Source organism: Panthera tigris, chromosome C2, assembly GCF_018350195.1.
Source record: "Panthera tigris isolate Pti1 chromosome C2, P.tigris_Pti1_mat1.1, whole genome shotgun sequence".
Lineage (NCBI taxonomy): Eukaryota > Metazoa > Chordata > Mammalia > Carnivora > Felidae > Panthera > Panthera tigris.
Window position 1 is genome coordinate 79,849,570 of NC_056668.1, and position 15,506 is coordinate 79,865,075.

Consider the following 15,506-nt stretch of genomic DNA (forward strand, 5'->3'; position numbering starts at 1 on the left):
TTATTTCTTATCGGGGCACCTGGGTGGCTCAGTCGGTTAAGTGTCAGACTTCAGCTCCGGTCATGATCTTACAGTCTATGAGTTCGAACCCCACATCAGGTTCTGTGCTAACAATTCGGACCCTGGAGCCTGCTTCAGATTCTGTGTCTCCCTCTCTCTCTGCCCCTCCCCTGCTCATGCCCTGTCTCTCTCTGTCTCAAAATAAATAAAAACATTAAAAAATATATTTTTAAGTTATTTCTTATCAAAGAACACTTAGTGATATGTGAAATTTCTATCAGTATAATGCTAACTGGAAAAAATAGGTTGTAAAACTATATATAATATTCTAGTCAAATCCAAAAAATAAAAATTTTAATGACATGTGAAAGGACTAGAAAAAAACAAAACAACACTGGATGGTAGAATAATGTTTTCAGCTTTTACAATTTTTTGTATACTCCAAAATTTCTAAAATGTATATGCATTACTCTTAGAGTTGGAACACTATTACAAAAATAAATAAAATTTTAAAAAGCTACAAACAGAATTCGATATTCGAGCGTCTGACTCTTGACTTCAGCTCAGGTCATGATCTCACGGCTCATGAGTTTTTGAGCCCTGCAGCCCCACGTCAGGTTCTGTGCTGACCGTGCAGAGCCTGCTTGGGATTCTCTCTCCCTCTCCCCTCTGCCCCTTCCTCGCTCACTCTCTCTCTCTCTCTCTCAAAATAAATATATAAACTTTAAAAAAAAAAAGAAAGGAAATATACATATATAACACAATATTAATTAACTTAAAATATACAAGGTAATAAGTAATAATATACAAAATGTATAGATAATTGTGTATGAATTTATGTAGCAACAGGGGGAAAATTCTTCAAACACTGTAACAAAAAAAAAGTGAAACAGAGAATGTTATCTGTGCATCCATCGTTGTGACTAAAAGTTACTCACGTCCAAATATCTAGGAAAAAAATGTACCTGACTGAGACCTGATGAGCAACTGGTGAGCAGAGAGAAGTTCTCATCTTTCAGTCTGACTTCCTTTATTACGCTTCTTATGCTACTGGCAAAACTGTTAGGGACAACACTGAAAGTACATTTCAACCTTGTGTATCAACCCCACGCACACTATTGGGCTGGCCTTGAAGCCTGTCCTGGAAGATGCAGCGTTAACAGAACTCAGAGGAAGCCAGAGTGGCCACAACTCCCTCCCTCCCTTGACCCAGGAGGAGACACCCGCCCGCCTTGCAGGCCTGGGGTTCATACCGGCAGGAGGACAGCTGTGGGCGGGCCCTGGGTATGTCACACAGGGCAAAAGCGAGAGGTGCCTTGTGGTGTTCCTTGTCAAAAACTCAGGGGGCTCCTTATCAGATCAAAGAACTGGCGCCCAGGCACTCCTGGTCAAGTCCTAAAATAGCTCTGACACCTCTTCCTCTTTTCATGTCATGTATGTTTCCTTTGTGGCATAAGACTTTGTAATTACGCATGCGTTCGTATGATTATCTGATTACCAGCTGCCTCCTCTGCTAACAATGTAAACTCCTTAAGTAGGAGCCTTCTCAGACTTCTTCACTACCATCTTCAGTGCCTGGATGAGTGTCTGGCACCTGGGAAGCACTCGATAATTATTTGTTGAATGAGTGAAAGATTACCAGGCCTTCAGAGGTCTATGCTTCCCTCAGGCCACACTGATGGAAACGGTTCTTTCTCTTCTTTCTTGGCACCCTCATGAGGAACACTGAGCGTAGCCCCCTGCCCTCTAGGTGACGCCTCTTGCCTATGAGTGCTGATTCGCTGCCAACACCCCCCCCCCCCCGCCGCCACCGCAAGCTGCTAGACCATGTGACTTGTTTGAATTCAGGGCGCAAATAGTTAATGCAAATCTTCCTGTCCCTATCAATTGCACCTGTTCAGAACAACTCGCCCTCCTAGGATGTAACAACCACTCCCTGCCCGATTTCCAAAAACCAAGTAGCTGAAACAAAAGTGGCCCAATTGTTGATGTCCATCTACCATAGGTGAGGAGAGTCTTCCAGAAGTAGTCACTGCTGCTCGTAAGGCTGCAGTGGTGGTGAACCTCAACCAGCTGCAGGAATTAGAATCCTCAATTCTCTGGGTGAGAAACTTTGGCCATCAGCTACCATTTATTTGGTACTAGCCATGTGCTCAGCACGCAGGGGTTGAGGTTAAGAGCTCTGGGATTACACAGATTGGGGGCAAGAGTCCAAACTCTCTCACCAGTTACGTGACCTCTGGCAAGCTACTCAACCCTCTAAGACTCAGCTTCTTTATCGGTAAAATGGGAGTAATAATAAAAGACCCTATCTCATAGGATTGTTTAAATAATCAAGTAAGGTGATACGCCCATAGGGATTACGATAGGCTTGTGACAAAGACCATAGGCATCACTTCATTTACTCCTCACCATCCCCTCCGGTGCACCCCATGACTGTCCCAGATTACACATGGGTAAGCTGAAATGGGGAAGAGGAGTAATTTTCTCAGAGTAACTCAATTGTGGCATTCCAAATGCCCTGTGCTCTTGCACCCTTTGTTGCCCTGCAAGTAAATTTCCTTCTGATGAAATGTCTTTTCCTCCCCTGTTCACACGGGGCCACACCCACTCAGTCCCCCACCATCCCCTGCACGAGTTTATGTGTCCCTGGACTCTGAAGACTTTCTTGACTCCCCCCCCCACCAGAGATCCATACAACTCCACTGTGCCTGTTCTGGCTCTCATCAGACTACGTGACATTTAGCTGTTTGCAGGTCTGTCCCACCCAGACGGAGAATTCCTTTAAGGTGCATTTCGGGCCACCCCACATCTAGCCAGGTTCGGAACCATAAGTGGGACGTGCTCAGTTGTGTCTGAATGAAAGAGCGAAGCTAGCTCTGACACCACCCTTCCCCATTCCCCATGCCCTTCAACGATCAGATCCACACTCATCCTCGCACCCGTCCGTCACCTTCAGTTGCTAGAATCCCCTTTGCAGCACTGTCACTGCAGAAGCTTATTTTGTCTGTTGGATACACAGAGTGAGAGGGAATTTACCACCTCCTGGGGGGCGCATATAGCTTTGTGAACAGCTCTGCCCCTTAGAAGGTCTTAAAATGAAGAGAAATCAGCTCCCCCATAAAAATAAACTAGGGGGTTAAGCTCTGCTTTTTGGAACCACATAGATTCAGAATGAGAACCACGATGACATGTGGCGCCTGTGCTCAGTGCTGAGAACTTCACGTGCACCAGCTCATTTCATCCTCACACAACCCCATGCAGACCTCACCACCTGCTACCAGCATCGGTGAAGTCATTTCGCCTCCACCGGGACACTCTTCTTCACCCCTTGAATATTTTTGCAGCTGGCTCACTGTAATTCTCCCCATGCTGTTTCTGTCCTGACTCGTGGTGATATCAACATCCACCTATAGAATGGTTCTAGTCCCTGGTCTCTCAGTGAATCTCTTCTACTCCAGTGATCGTGCCTTTAGCCACTCACCCCCAAGGTCATATCTCCGATCTTATCATTTTCATAAAAGACTCCACAGTCTTGATTTTCAGGACCACCACCCCCACACACCATTCCTATCTTCATAGCTTTGTCCAACTAGTTCTGACCTCCAACTGTCTTCTGTGGTTCCTCCTACGACCTTCTCATGGTCTCGCACTTCCTTCACAGCCTCACTTCCCTTCCTTCCCAGATTAAACTCCACAGTCACTCATTAAATTGAGCTCCCCCATCACACAATATTGGATAAACCCCAATCCTGGTTAAAGCCAACTCTCTGTGCCCCTCCACACCTGCGAGCATACAGCTGCATATGTAAAGAAAATCAAAAAACGATACTTAGTGGAGTTTGCCTCAAGTTCGTGATCATAAACTGCCGGTAGCTGCTTTATGCTTCCTAGTAATCACACGCTACTTTTCTAGTCAATTCACCTGCCACTCGCCTAGAGGACTATGTGACTTCATCTCCATGAAAAGTCCCCTCATCTTCCCCTTTCCTTGGTGAACGTGCTACTTACTCATAGAGAGAAAAGAAGCTACCAGAATTGAATCACCACATGTGCACCTCTGTACCACAGCTATTCACCTTACCTGCGTTTATGTCCAAATGATGTCTCGTTACTATGGATGAACTGGCTGCACCCAACACTTGCCGTACCCAACATTTGCTCCACTAGAACTCATATTTATTTTTTAAAATATTTCTTAACGTTGATTCATTTTTGAGAGACAGAGACAGAGCACAAGGGGTGGGCGGGAGGGGTGGGGGAGTGGCGAGAGCAGAGAGAGAGGGTGACATAGAATCCAAAGCAGGCTTTGGGCTCTGAGCCATCAGCATAGAGCCCGATGCGGGGCACGAACCGCGAGATCATGACCTGAGCCAAAGTCAGACACTTAACCAACTGAGCCACCCAGGCGCCCCAATGTGCCACTAGAACTTACATACTCTTCTCTGCTTAAGGATATTCTTCTATAAAATCTCCCCTTTTTCTTCTGCGTCATATATATCCCTCTCTCAAAGACGATGCTTATCAGCACATAGACATGCTATTGTTTCTACTATCTTAAACAAACATACAAACCCCTCTTGGTTGATGTGAGGCAACATGAAACACACAGCACCACCTATGAAAAGCTCTCATCCAAAATGTTTCACCTGTATATAATCAAGCCTTTACATGTCATTCCAGTTTTGAGAAAACAAGTTAAATGACACCACAGACAGAAGCCAGAAAGCAGGGCATTCTACAGAACTGAACTAGTTTCATCAACAGGTCAATGGGCATGAAAAACAAATGCCTTAAAAGGCAAAAATGTCATATGCAATATGCAGACTTTGCTTGAATTTTGATTTGAACAAAATGCCACCAGGGACAAATGGGGTCCCATTATCAAATGGGGATATCTGAATATAGATCTGGTATTAAATGATATTAAGAAATCATTGTTGGGGTGCCTGGGTGGCTGAGCCAGTTAAGCGTCTGACTTCAGCTCAGGTCGTGATCTCATGGTTCGGTTCATGAGTCTGCGCCCTGCATCGGGCTCCCTGCTGTCCATGCAGAGTCCACCTCAGATCTTCTGTCTCCCTCTCTCTCTGTCCCTTCCCCCCTCATACTCTTACACTGTCTCTCTCAAAAATAAATTAAAATTTTTTTTTAAAAAAAGAAATCATTGTTAATTCTGTTAGGTATGATTATATATGTGTTTTTTTTAAAACAGTCAGTCCTATGCATGTGAAGTAGAGATGAAATCTACAACACTTCAGCCACAAAACAGATGAAGCAAATATGAAAAACACGTAATGTCATTTTTTCAAGTGTGTTCAAACTAGGCTAGGTCAGAAATAAGAGAGACTTGCAGACTCTTCTTGGACAATATCGTTGGGTGGGAGTGGGCAGAGTTTAAGCTCGAACAAAAAAAAGCACGGGAGACAATTTTTTCTGTTTTGCTGCAGGAATTCGCTGAAAAAGACACATGACTTTCCAACGGTCACACATTTCGCCATGGCGTACGTTCTACATTATAATCGCCATTTCCCTGTCCCTCCTGCGTAACTTCTTGACCTCATTTCACCTTCCAGCTGCTGCCCTCTTTCCTTCGCAGTAAAACTCCTTGAAAGAACGTTGTACAGTCACGGTTTCTAATTTTCCTCTTCCCATCCTCACTTGAACCCACCCCAGCAGGCCTCCGCCATCTCCAGGAAACAGCTCTTGTCTACGTCACCAAAGACCTCCATGACCTCCATGCTGCTAAGTAAATGGTCAGTGCTCAGTTTGCACTGTTTGGCTCCTCAGGAGTATTTTGCAAAGTTGGTCATTTCCTGCTTCTGGCTTCCAAAACCTACACGCTCTCCTGGTTTTTCTCCACCTTACTGGTCATTCCTCCGTAAATCTCCCCCATCTCCGCACACGGAAGTGCCCCTGGGTTCTGCACTTGGCGTTGGCAACACTCGTTGTCTGCTTGTTGTGAGCACCTTGTGGTCGGGTCTATCCCTCCTCTACCCATTTTGCACTCAATCCATGCTTGCTGACATGCACCAGAATGAGATCAGAAAACAGGTTATGTCAGTGAGTTTCTGTGAAAAGGAAGTCCTTAAGAATTGAAAAAACACCAACAAAACAGCAGGGTCAGGATGGGGGTGTAGAATAAAATATTATACTCACTTGACCATTTCCCTATCACCTATTACCAGTGAGGGGAGGCAGCACTGCCCAGAGCACTGATGGTCAGACTTCGAGCATATCACAATTATCAATAACTGGGGTGCCTGGGTGGCTCAGTCGGTTAAGCGCCCCACTTCAGCTCAGGTCATGATCTCACGCCCCGTGAGTTCGAGCCCCGCATCGGGCTCTGTGCTGACAGCGCAGAGCCTGGAGCCTGCTTCGGATTCTGTGTCTCCCTCTTTCTCTGCCCCTTCCCTGCTCACACTCTATCTCTGTCTCTCTGTTTCTCTGTCACTCAAAAATGAATAAACATTAAAAAAAAAAAAAAAAAAGAACTATCAAATTACTTATTGAAATGCAGATTCCTGAATTCTCCCTCAGTCATTCTGATCCAAGTGGTCTGGGATGGGGCTCAGAGATGGGCATTTAGCAAGCACCCGTGTGATTCTGACACAAGTGGTCCCACCCACACATCATGCTCTGAGAAAAGGGCAGCTGAGGGCACCATGACTCAAAGTGAGATCCGCAGTTAAGGCTAGTCTGAAAACGCTTTCGCAAGATCCGGGATGGATTCTAGGATAGGAATCTAATGTAATCAACTTTTATACTAATTCGAAGAAGTAATTTTATGCCTATTGATTCTAACAATAACTTTAAGAGTATTCCAATAATTCCTCTTCATTGCATTTTAGAAGCTATTGATGTGGGAGAGGTTGGCGGGAAAGAAAAGGATTCTTCACAGATGGTGCGAGAAGCCCTGGCTTGGGAGAAAGGGTTCACGCTCTGTCATCTCAAAAGCCCAGATTCAAATCCTGACCTTTCTACCTGTCAGTTATATGAGGTTAGACCAGTCCATCAGCTTCTAATAAGCCTGTGTCTTCATCTGTAGAGGATGGATAATAATACTTTAAAAATTCACCCCTGCAGGGTTATAGCGACAACTTAATGATAGACTTCATCGCTTTGTTCCAGCTAATAATTGTTGAGCTTTTTCACCACGTGCTGAGTACTCTACACAAGGGCCAAACTCCTGTAATCCAGCAAGCTCATTTAATTCCTGAAGAACAGTCCCTGAGGCAGGTACCGCTCTCAGCAGCTTCCACAGTCCCCAGAGAGGTGGTCCAGGCTGCTGACTCATTCCCAGCCCCTGGCCACCAAGCTCTATTCATGGGAGCCAGCAGAGGTCAAAAACTTAATAGTTGTGTCAAAATATTTCTGACAAGTCACAAATCTGCTCAAGCTAGAAACATGTTAAGCCACAGGAAACCAACTTGCAGTTAGTAAATCTGCGAAGCGAGTGAAAGGAAGCCTCCAGAAAGATTCACAGGGGGGTCTGAGTAGCTGTGCTTTTGCAAGTGTTTACCTGAGGGCCAGAGCAGCTGCGGAGGAGCTCGTGGTGGGGAGGGGGAAATCCTGCCCGGATCAAAGCCCCAGAGATAAAGGGGCTTTCACTCCTGCTTGCCCCAAATGTTCCAGACCCAGGCTGCAAAAAGTGTCTCTTCATGGAGATAAGATCTTTTCCCAGCCAGGCAGGCACTAACGGAGAAGGAACACCTGAGTACATTTCCCTGAGGTTTTTCCAAAAGCATGAGAACAGAGCTTTGTGGGTGGGTATCGAGTCCCCACCACAGACAGGTTGCCCTGTGGTTTCTGACCAGAGCCAGTCACCCTGAACGGGTAAGGAGAGCTCTGAACTCAGGATTCATGGAGCCACGGCAAAGGGAAATCACCGGCCTTTTGCTACTGTCTTCAAACTTGCGCCTTTCAACGGTGGATGTATATTTGTAGAAATGTTTGCCTTTCTATTTGACAGGTGCCAGGCTGAAAGGGGGCACATCACACCCCTTCAGCTCCCTCTCCCTATGATGCCCACTGCCCAGGACAAGCAATCAAAGCCCCAGCCCCAGCAGGCATCTTGCCCCATCTTACCACACTGAGAACCACCGTGCACTCCACTCCATCCGAGCTGAGCCAAGGAAGGAGCAAAAGGGCCTATAAGGAGGGTTAAATAAATACTGCACGCCTCCCAAGCGACAGGTCCACCCCTTTTTCCTCCACACTTCAACCCACACCCAACAGAGAAGCAGAGAGAAAAGAAAATGGGCCTACCTCCTCCTCAGGAAATGGAACTGTTTCATCTCCCCTTAATAGTTAAAAAAAAAAGTAAGTTTATATCACAGAAGTCTCTACACCTACAAAAAGGTATAGGGAGTAACACAATGAACCTGTTTTCAGAACCCAGCTCCAAGGATTACCAACATTTTGCCAACTTCGTGTTATCTCTTTCCCCCTTTTTTTTCTCTGGAGAAATTTAAAGCGAATGCCAGCTCCCCTATCTTCTCCATTGGGGTTCCATAAGAAAATTAAGCCCTGATGTCCTACGTATGACATCCGTTTACGTAATGAGTTAACTTACCTCCCTGGCATCCAGAATGGTATCAGCTATGTGCCATCCTTGGGAGAAGTGGGACCATAGGCCCTCGAATAATTTTCCATGGAGCTTAATTCTCTATAATATAACTCACACTCACACACACACACACACACACACACACACACACATCCATGCACACACACGCACTGGGTCTGTGAGAGGATATGTGAGGATATATATATAAAACCCCAATACCATTATCACTTAATATCCAATCCACTTTCAAATGTTTCCCAGTTCTCTCAAAAGTGTCTTTGACACTAAATTCCTTAAACGAGGATCCAAACGAGGTGGGCACATTTTGTTTGGATGATCTACCACTCTCAACTCCTTTTAATGTGAAATCGCTCCCCACTCCCGGATTTTTCCTTTTCAGGACATATATTTGTGGAAGAAACTAAGTCATTTGTCCCAGGAATGTGCCTAGAACGGAATCCTGCGGAGGACCTCCTTGCGGTATTGTTTAACTTACTCCTCTTTGTTCTGTGTTTCCTTCCTGTAAACGGAGTGTTGGATTTCAAGGCCTGTTGGGATTCAGTGGTTTCAAGTTGAATGGTTCTCCCAAGTTGTTTATATGTAGGAGGGCCTAAGTCCTGGCTGCCTGGGAGAGTGCAGGGTGAGGGACACGGGGAGAGGCCTGAGCTCCCCCACTTTGCAGAAGTTCCAGAGTTAGTGAGAACATCATACATAAGTGTTTACAGTCTATACTGTGATCCAGCCAGCGACACGGCAATGCAGACACCAGCCAGAAACCCCACACTCCCCAGAATGTGCCTTCCAGTGAGGGGATAAGTGAAGAGTAAAACAAAACAAATACGTATGTCATGTTTTGGAAGTGGATAACCACTGTGCAGAAAGTTAACGCAGGGGAGACGGATAGGGACCCCAGGGTGTATGGGAGAAGGATGGAGTTCAGTGTTCAACTGGATGGTCCAGTCTTCAACTGGATGGTGAGAAAGCCTCACTGAGAACACGGCGCTGGTGCAGACAGACTGGAGGGAGGTGAAAGGAGTGGGTCATGCAGATTTCTGAAGGAAGGGGATTTCAGGTGGACGGAACAGCAAAAATCCCTGGGCAGGGGCAGGCCTGACCTGTTTCAAGAACAACACGGAGGCCAGAAACAGAGCAGAGCGAGAAGGGGAGCAGAAGATGAGGTCGGGAGCGTAGGAGCCAGATCACCTAGGGCCTTAGACAGGTGTAGGATTCCAGCTTACATTCTGAGTAAGACCTGGCCGACCTATGTTTGCAAGGGATCATTTGGGCTGCTGAACTGAGAAGCAAATGTGGTAGGCAGCAGCCTGAAGGAGGTTAAAAAAAAAAAAAAAAAGAAGAAGAAGAAGAAGAAGACTTTTCAAGAGTCCATTGTAACAACCCAGGTGCAAACAGCCCATGAACCACTTACTCTTTACTGGGTGCTAGCAATTTAGAGATATAACCAAATGTGATCCTCTTTTAGAAACAAGAAGGAAGTTCTGAGAGAGTTTAAGCCATTTGCTCAAGATGCCATTGTCAGTGGTCAAACTAGATTATTCTAACTGCCCAAACTGCTCTGCTGTCCAACAGATGTCTCTCAGGACCCTTTAAAGAGCTCCTAAGAGCCTGGCTGCTTTACCAGGTCAACTACTGGTGCTGGTCACCATCCTGGGCCCTCTGGTGACACCTCTTTACTCTGCCCTGATCTCCACTCCTTAACCCCTCAGTGTGCAAACCTCACCCTCATCTGTACCTTAGAACCTGAACTTCCTGTCCCTAGAGACCTTGAACCCCCAGAGGGTACTTCAGCCAGCCACAATACCTCCAAGAAGCAGTCCATGTGTCCCGGCTTCCAGAAACTTTCACCACAATGGGCGCCCCCACACCACTTTTTTGTGTGTGTGTGTGTGTGTGTGAGAGAGAGAGAGAGAGAGAACGAGTTGGGGAGGGGCAGAGAGAGTGGGAGAAAGGGGATCCAAAGCAAGCTCCGTGCTGACAGCAGAGAAGCAGGCTCCGTGCTGAGGGCAGAGAGCCCGATGCGGGGCTCAAACTCACAACCATGAGTTCATGACCTGAGCCGGAGTCGGACGTTCAACCAACTGAGCCACCCAGGCGCCCCGAGGGCTCCCCTTTCTTGCTTTGTGCCAACTGTGCTGCCACTTAATCCTGTAATGACTCCTCTCCCTGCTTCTCATGTCAGGGATGGCTGGCTGCCCCACCAACATCCGGATCCTGCTGCCATTCAGAGTTGTTGAAAGTGGCGGCCCACCCAGGGGTTCCATTTTCCAGCAAGCGCACACGCACACTCATACACACTCTGTCCCGAGGTGGGACAGGTGGCCTACGAAATGGGATCCAAAATAACAGGTGCCTCTGCTAGGCCAAGATGACTAGGAAGTGTAGCTAGCATCACCCTAACCGAGCTTCTTGGTAGAGACCTCCCGCATCCTTATTCCTACTCCTCTGGGAGCATCAGCAGAGTTCTCTGCAGTAGATTCTTCCATCATCCCAGGACTTCCCCGAGCACAGTGGATTAACAGAAGCTCTCCTTAATGTATTAAAAGCCAGAGGTTCCTGAGTCCTCCATACCAAGTACCTTTCCGATTTGTTTCCCCCTGCTGTGATTCCCTGATGTGAAGGACAAAGGCAAAAGAAATGCAGACACAATTAAATTTCCTTATAACCTGCAGCCCACTGACAAGTACTTGAGGCAGGCAGAGGATGCTTTCCTCCAGGAACTCCCGACTGTTTTAATGTTAATGCTCTCGTAGAGGCAAAAAACAACCTTAGCTTGACAGTAGCTAGGCCCCCAGGATCCTGTAAGTCTTCTGTAACATAGGAAAATCCTTCTGGAAACTTCCTTGGTTTCTACTGGCCCCCAACTTAAAAGTATATAATCACTTGCTCCTCAAAATCCCACTGCAGCTCTTTCTGCCCAAGGGTCCTATCCCCATGCTTTAATTAAACCACCTTTCTTGCACCAAAAAAAAACGTCTCAAGATTTCTTTCTTGACCGTCCGCTCCCGGTCATCAAATCACATCAATCCCCAGGTTTTAAAAGATGCTATCAGCCACATTTAATTAAGAATGTGGGCTCTTACTTGTCAAATGAACAAAGATATTGCTGCCGGTAAGAGGTTCTGTTCAGCATGAGATTGCCATTGTTATCACAATCGGTTGGTAAAATTCCAGCATGATACAAAGAAATGGACGATTTCTTTGCCCTGGACAGGTTTGTTTTGTTTTGTTTTGAATAAATGTGCTTCTGCCATCTGGCTTTTTGAAATCCTCCAAGAGTCTCGTGGGCGAGGAATGCTGGTTTGTGTGGCCTGAAACTTACCCCAATAAACTCATGACTTTCTGATCCCAGCTGGCCTCCTGAAAAACAGGTTTTATTGGTTGGCTAGATATGTAGGGTACTTAAAAAAAACTACCCACAACTGCCCTCAACTAGGCAGAATTAAGTCATTCTATGCTTATCTGGAAGAATCTGGCCCCCAAGTGCTTAAAAGTCAGGAGCCCAGCAATATAAAACCAGATTTTTATTGACTGCCAGATCAAACAGATACAGGTCTCTCACCCATCATCTCAGTGCTCAGCAGCTGAAGGCAGGCAGCCATTACATCAGAAAGACACCCTGCTCTGGGACAGAACAGAACTGTCACAGCTGAGCACAGTAACTAGGTGGCCCAGAATTCTCACTGAAGAGCAAAGGGGGACCAGATGGCAACAACACACGAGGGAAAGAGTTCTACTGAAAGACCAAAGATGAAGAATTTTCTCTTAAATCCTGATACCGAGGGTCTGATGACCCACATCTGTCTCTTCGAGCCCCAGTTTAACTGTCTTTAGTGAGAACAACGATGTCTGCTAATGTTGTCTTAAACATGATGGTCACCAGGAACTCCTCGGCTGGAGATCGTGCCAGGGGCTGTTTATTCTTCCCTTCCATTTTGGCTTTACCCAACCAGACAGGAGAATGGCAGGGCCAGAGTTGCTGACATTCCCCGGAGCCCAGAGTCACTGAAGGGAGCTGCTGTTCTTAGAGGCGGCCACCAAGGTGATGAAATGTTTACCTCTCTCACCTTGGCAAATTGATCTCTTTCCTAGGACCAGCCCAAGGCCAACTGGGCCACCATACAAAGAGAAAAGGGAAGAGAATGTAGAGGAACGAGGATTTGATCAAGTCTGTCCTCAGGGTATACCCTACCCCTAGTCCCACAGCCATAAGAGTCAGTGTAGGTGAAAGGAACCACTCAGGTACTACTTTTCCAAATCACCTGGGAATTAACATCACCTAGGATGCATCTAAAAATATGGATGGCAGGGGTGCCTGGGTGGCTCAGTCGGTTGAGCATCCAACTTCAGCTCAGGTCATGATCTCATGGCTCTGAGTTTGAGCCCCACATCAGGGTCTGTGCTGACACACACACAGAGCCTGGAGCCTGCTTTGGATTCAGTGTCTCCCTCCCTCCCTGCCCCTTCCCCGCTCACGCCCTTGCGCATGCGCGGGCGCATGCTCGCTCCCTCTCAAAAATAAATAAACAAAAAAATTAATAAAAATACAGATGTCCAATACTGTCCTCAGTAGATTCTGATCTAATTGGTCTAGACCAAAAGAGGCCTGGAAAATATGAACGTTCACAGGAGGGTGGTCTCAGGCAGAGTGGGAGGAAGCCATGCTAGTTTAGGCTAAGCGTGAAGTCGGGGGATGAGCCAAAACCATGGCCTCAAGCGTGTGCAGTCCCTGCTTAGCAGAGGCTCCTCCACAACCCGAGGAGTCTGCTGTCCCTTTGTGGCCCGGAGTTACCGAGAAGGGGGCGGGGCTTCAGTCCAGGGTTTTAGGAATCTCAGGCCAATCTGTTGTCAATTCTGGGCTCCCCGCCCCAACGGGAAATATGAACAATTCAGGTCTGTCCTGAGGTCAGAGGCGGGGAGTCACGACTACCAGAGAGAGTGCTAATTGCCCTGGCATCAAGGTGTGTGTTTCTTTCACCTTCTCTCCTCCCAGCTGTGAACCTGACTTAGGTCACCAGATCACACAGGTAGCAATGTAGCTAAAGTATAATCTAACGGGCAAAGGAGTGTGCTCCATTCTGGGCAATCACAGACAAGGGCTCACACTCAACTTCTACTCCTCGCGAATGGTCATTTTCTCCTAGAGGGGAAGGGCTGGTATTCTGGAGTTTTCTACATTCACTTCCCTCCCCACCACACATACACAGAGACCAGTTTATAGCTGCACCTATTTGGTGCTTAATGGAGCAAGCAGACGGTGGACAGTTTGGATATTTTTCTTTCGGGGCCAGATCCACAAATCTCAGCCCTAATTAATCTCACCCCCAAACCTCCCTACTTGGTCATTCTCTCCCTTCGTTTCCGGGATCCAAGGGCATGCCCATAACCAGCCCATCTCCATAGAGGAAGCTTCCCAGACTCTCCAGGCTGGAGTCCTCGCCGTGTAGACTCCTACCACACTCCCGACCTAGGTGAATGCTCTCTTACAGGCATTCCAGGTGCTGGGAGTAAGGGGTGGGTGGGGGGGAGCTGCTAATCTTATTCTCCTTCCAATCAGAGATAGGGCTCTATGGGGATTCTGCTGCTTCGGTACCGCTAAGCACAAGGCGTACAAACAGTACTCAGTATCCGGACCAGGGCTCACCGCCCGGGCTTCTAAATGTGTTGTGTCGAGGGTGGAAGGTGGTTAATTTTTACATAAGAAAATGATTTCAGACTTGAACCAAAATCACCAGTGAACACGAAGCAACTATTGGGCGTGCATCCCTATACAGAGAGAGAGGAAGACAGAGAAGTCACCATGACTGCTGTTGGTGGCTCCCTATGTGCCAGGCACTGTGCTAAACCTGCACGCAGAACCGTTCATTCAGCCCCAACGGCCACCCTCCGAGGTTGGCACGGTTATCTTTTCCATTTCGCAGAGAGGGAAGCTGATTTTTCAAGAAGCGGGAAGGCTTTGACTGATAAATGACACTGCCAAAACGACAATCCAGGACTGTCTGAATGCAAAGGCCATGCTCTCAGTACCTCTTCGCCAGTGACCATCTCCTTGGACCTGTGATTCTCTCAGCCACAGCCGTGCCCGCCTAACCCCAGAAGCAAATGGTTTCAGTTAATAAGGAAACCAGCAGTATTGAGTTCTAAGCCCAGGGCACGCTTAGGATGCTACACACTTTATATGTCGAACTGGATCTTTCAGCAGCCCTGGATGGCTGCTGTTCTCACAGTTGACCTTTGGCATTTACAGGGTCAACATTTGAAATTTTGACTATTAGAGAACAACCCCATGGTCCTAGACATAAAATAGGCTGATTTTGCTCATGAATGAATATGAAGTATGTGCAACAGAAAGTTGGCAGGGGCCAGTCCCTTAGTATGTGAAAGGGCTCATCCCCGGGCCATGACCCAGTGCACAGGGGGCTCTCTGCCCTCCATGCACTAGGAAGTGATGCAGATAACTGCCTGTGAACTACAGATCCCACAGAAATAAGATTGCTAGTCCGTGTTAAGCAAAGTTTATACTCGATGATGAATTTCTGCTAACAGATTTATAAATGCCCACAGCTCTATATTCACGAAATCAATCAGAGACAAAAATCACTTAAATGGTTCAGTTATGCACGGCCGCATGTACGGGGGAGCCTCTGTGCCCTGGTAGCACGTGCACGAGTCCTTATCTTAAAATTCTCAAAGATCAAGGGTACCTGGGTGGCTCAGTCAGTTAAGCGTCCAACTTCAACTCAGGTCATGATTTCGCAGTTCGTGAGTTCAAGCCCCGCGTCGGGCTCTGTGCTGACAGCTCAGAGCCTGGAGCCTACTTCAGATTCAGTGTCTCCCTCTCTCTCTGCTCCTCCCCTGCTCATACACTGTCTCTCTCTCTCCCTTAAAAATAAATAAATATTAAAAAAAAAAAAAAAGAATTCTC

The 15,506-nt window shown here is 47.0% G+C and overlaps 1 protein-coding gene across 9 annotated transcripts in view; it reads right to left on the reverse strand.

Moving 5' to 3' along the window:
• The window catches only part of ST6GAL1 (ST6 beta-galactoside alpha-2,6-sialyltransferase 1), a 118,466-nt gene that overhangs the window by 33,474 nt on the left and 69,486 nt on the right, over nt 1-15,506 (reverse strand). The window contains exon 1 of one of the 9 annotated variants that reach the window (XM_015538107.2): nt 8,086-8,252. The exons of 6 other annotated variants lie outside the window; for them this stretch is intronic. The gene's annotated coding sequence lies outside the window, so the exon portion shown is untranslated. Of the gene's footprint in view, nt 1-1,253; nt 1,406-4,435; nt 4,458-8,085; nt 8,253-15,506 lie in introns of those variants that run through there. 2 more of the 9 variants (XM_015538108.2, XM_042998952.1) reach the window with 2 other exon arrangements.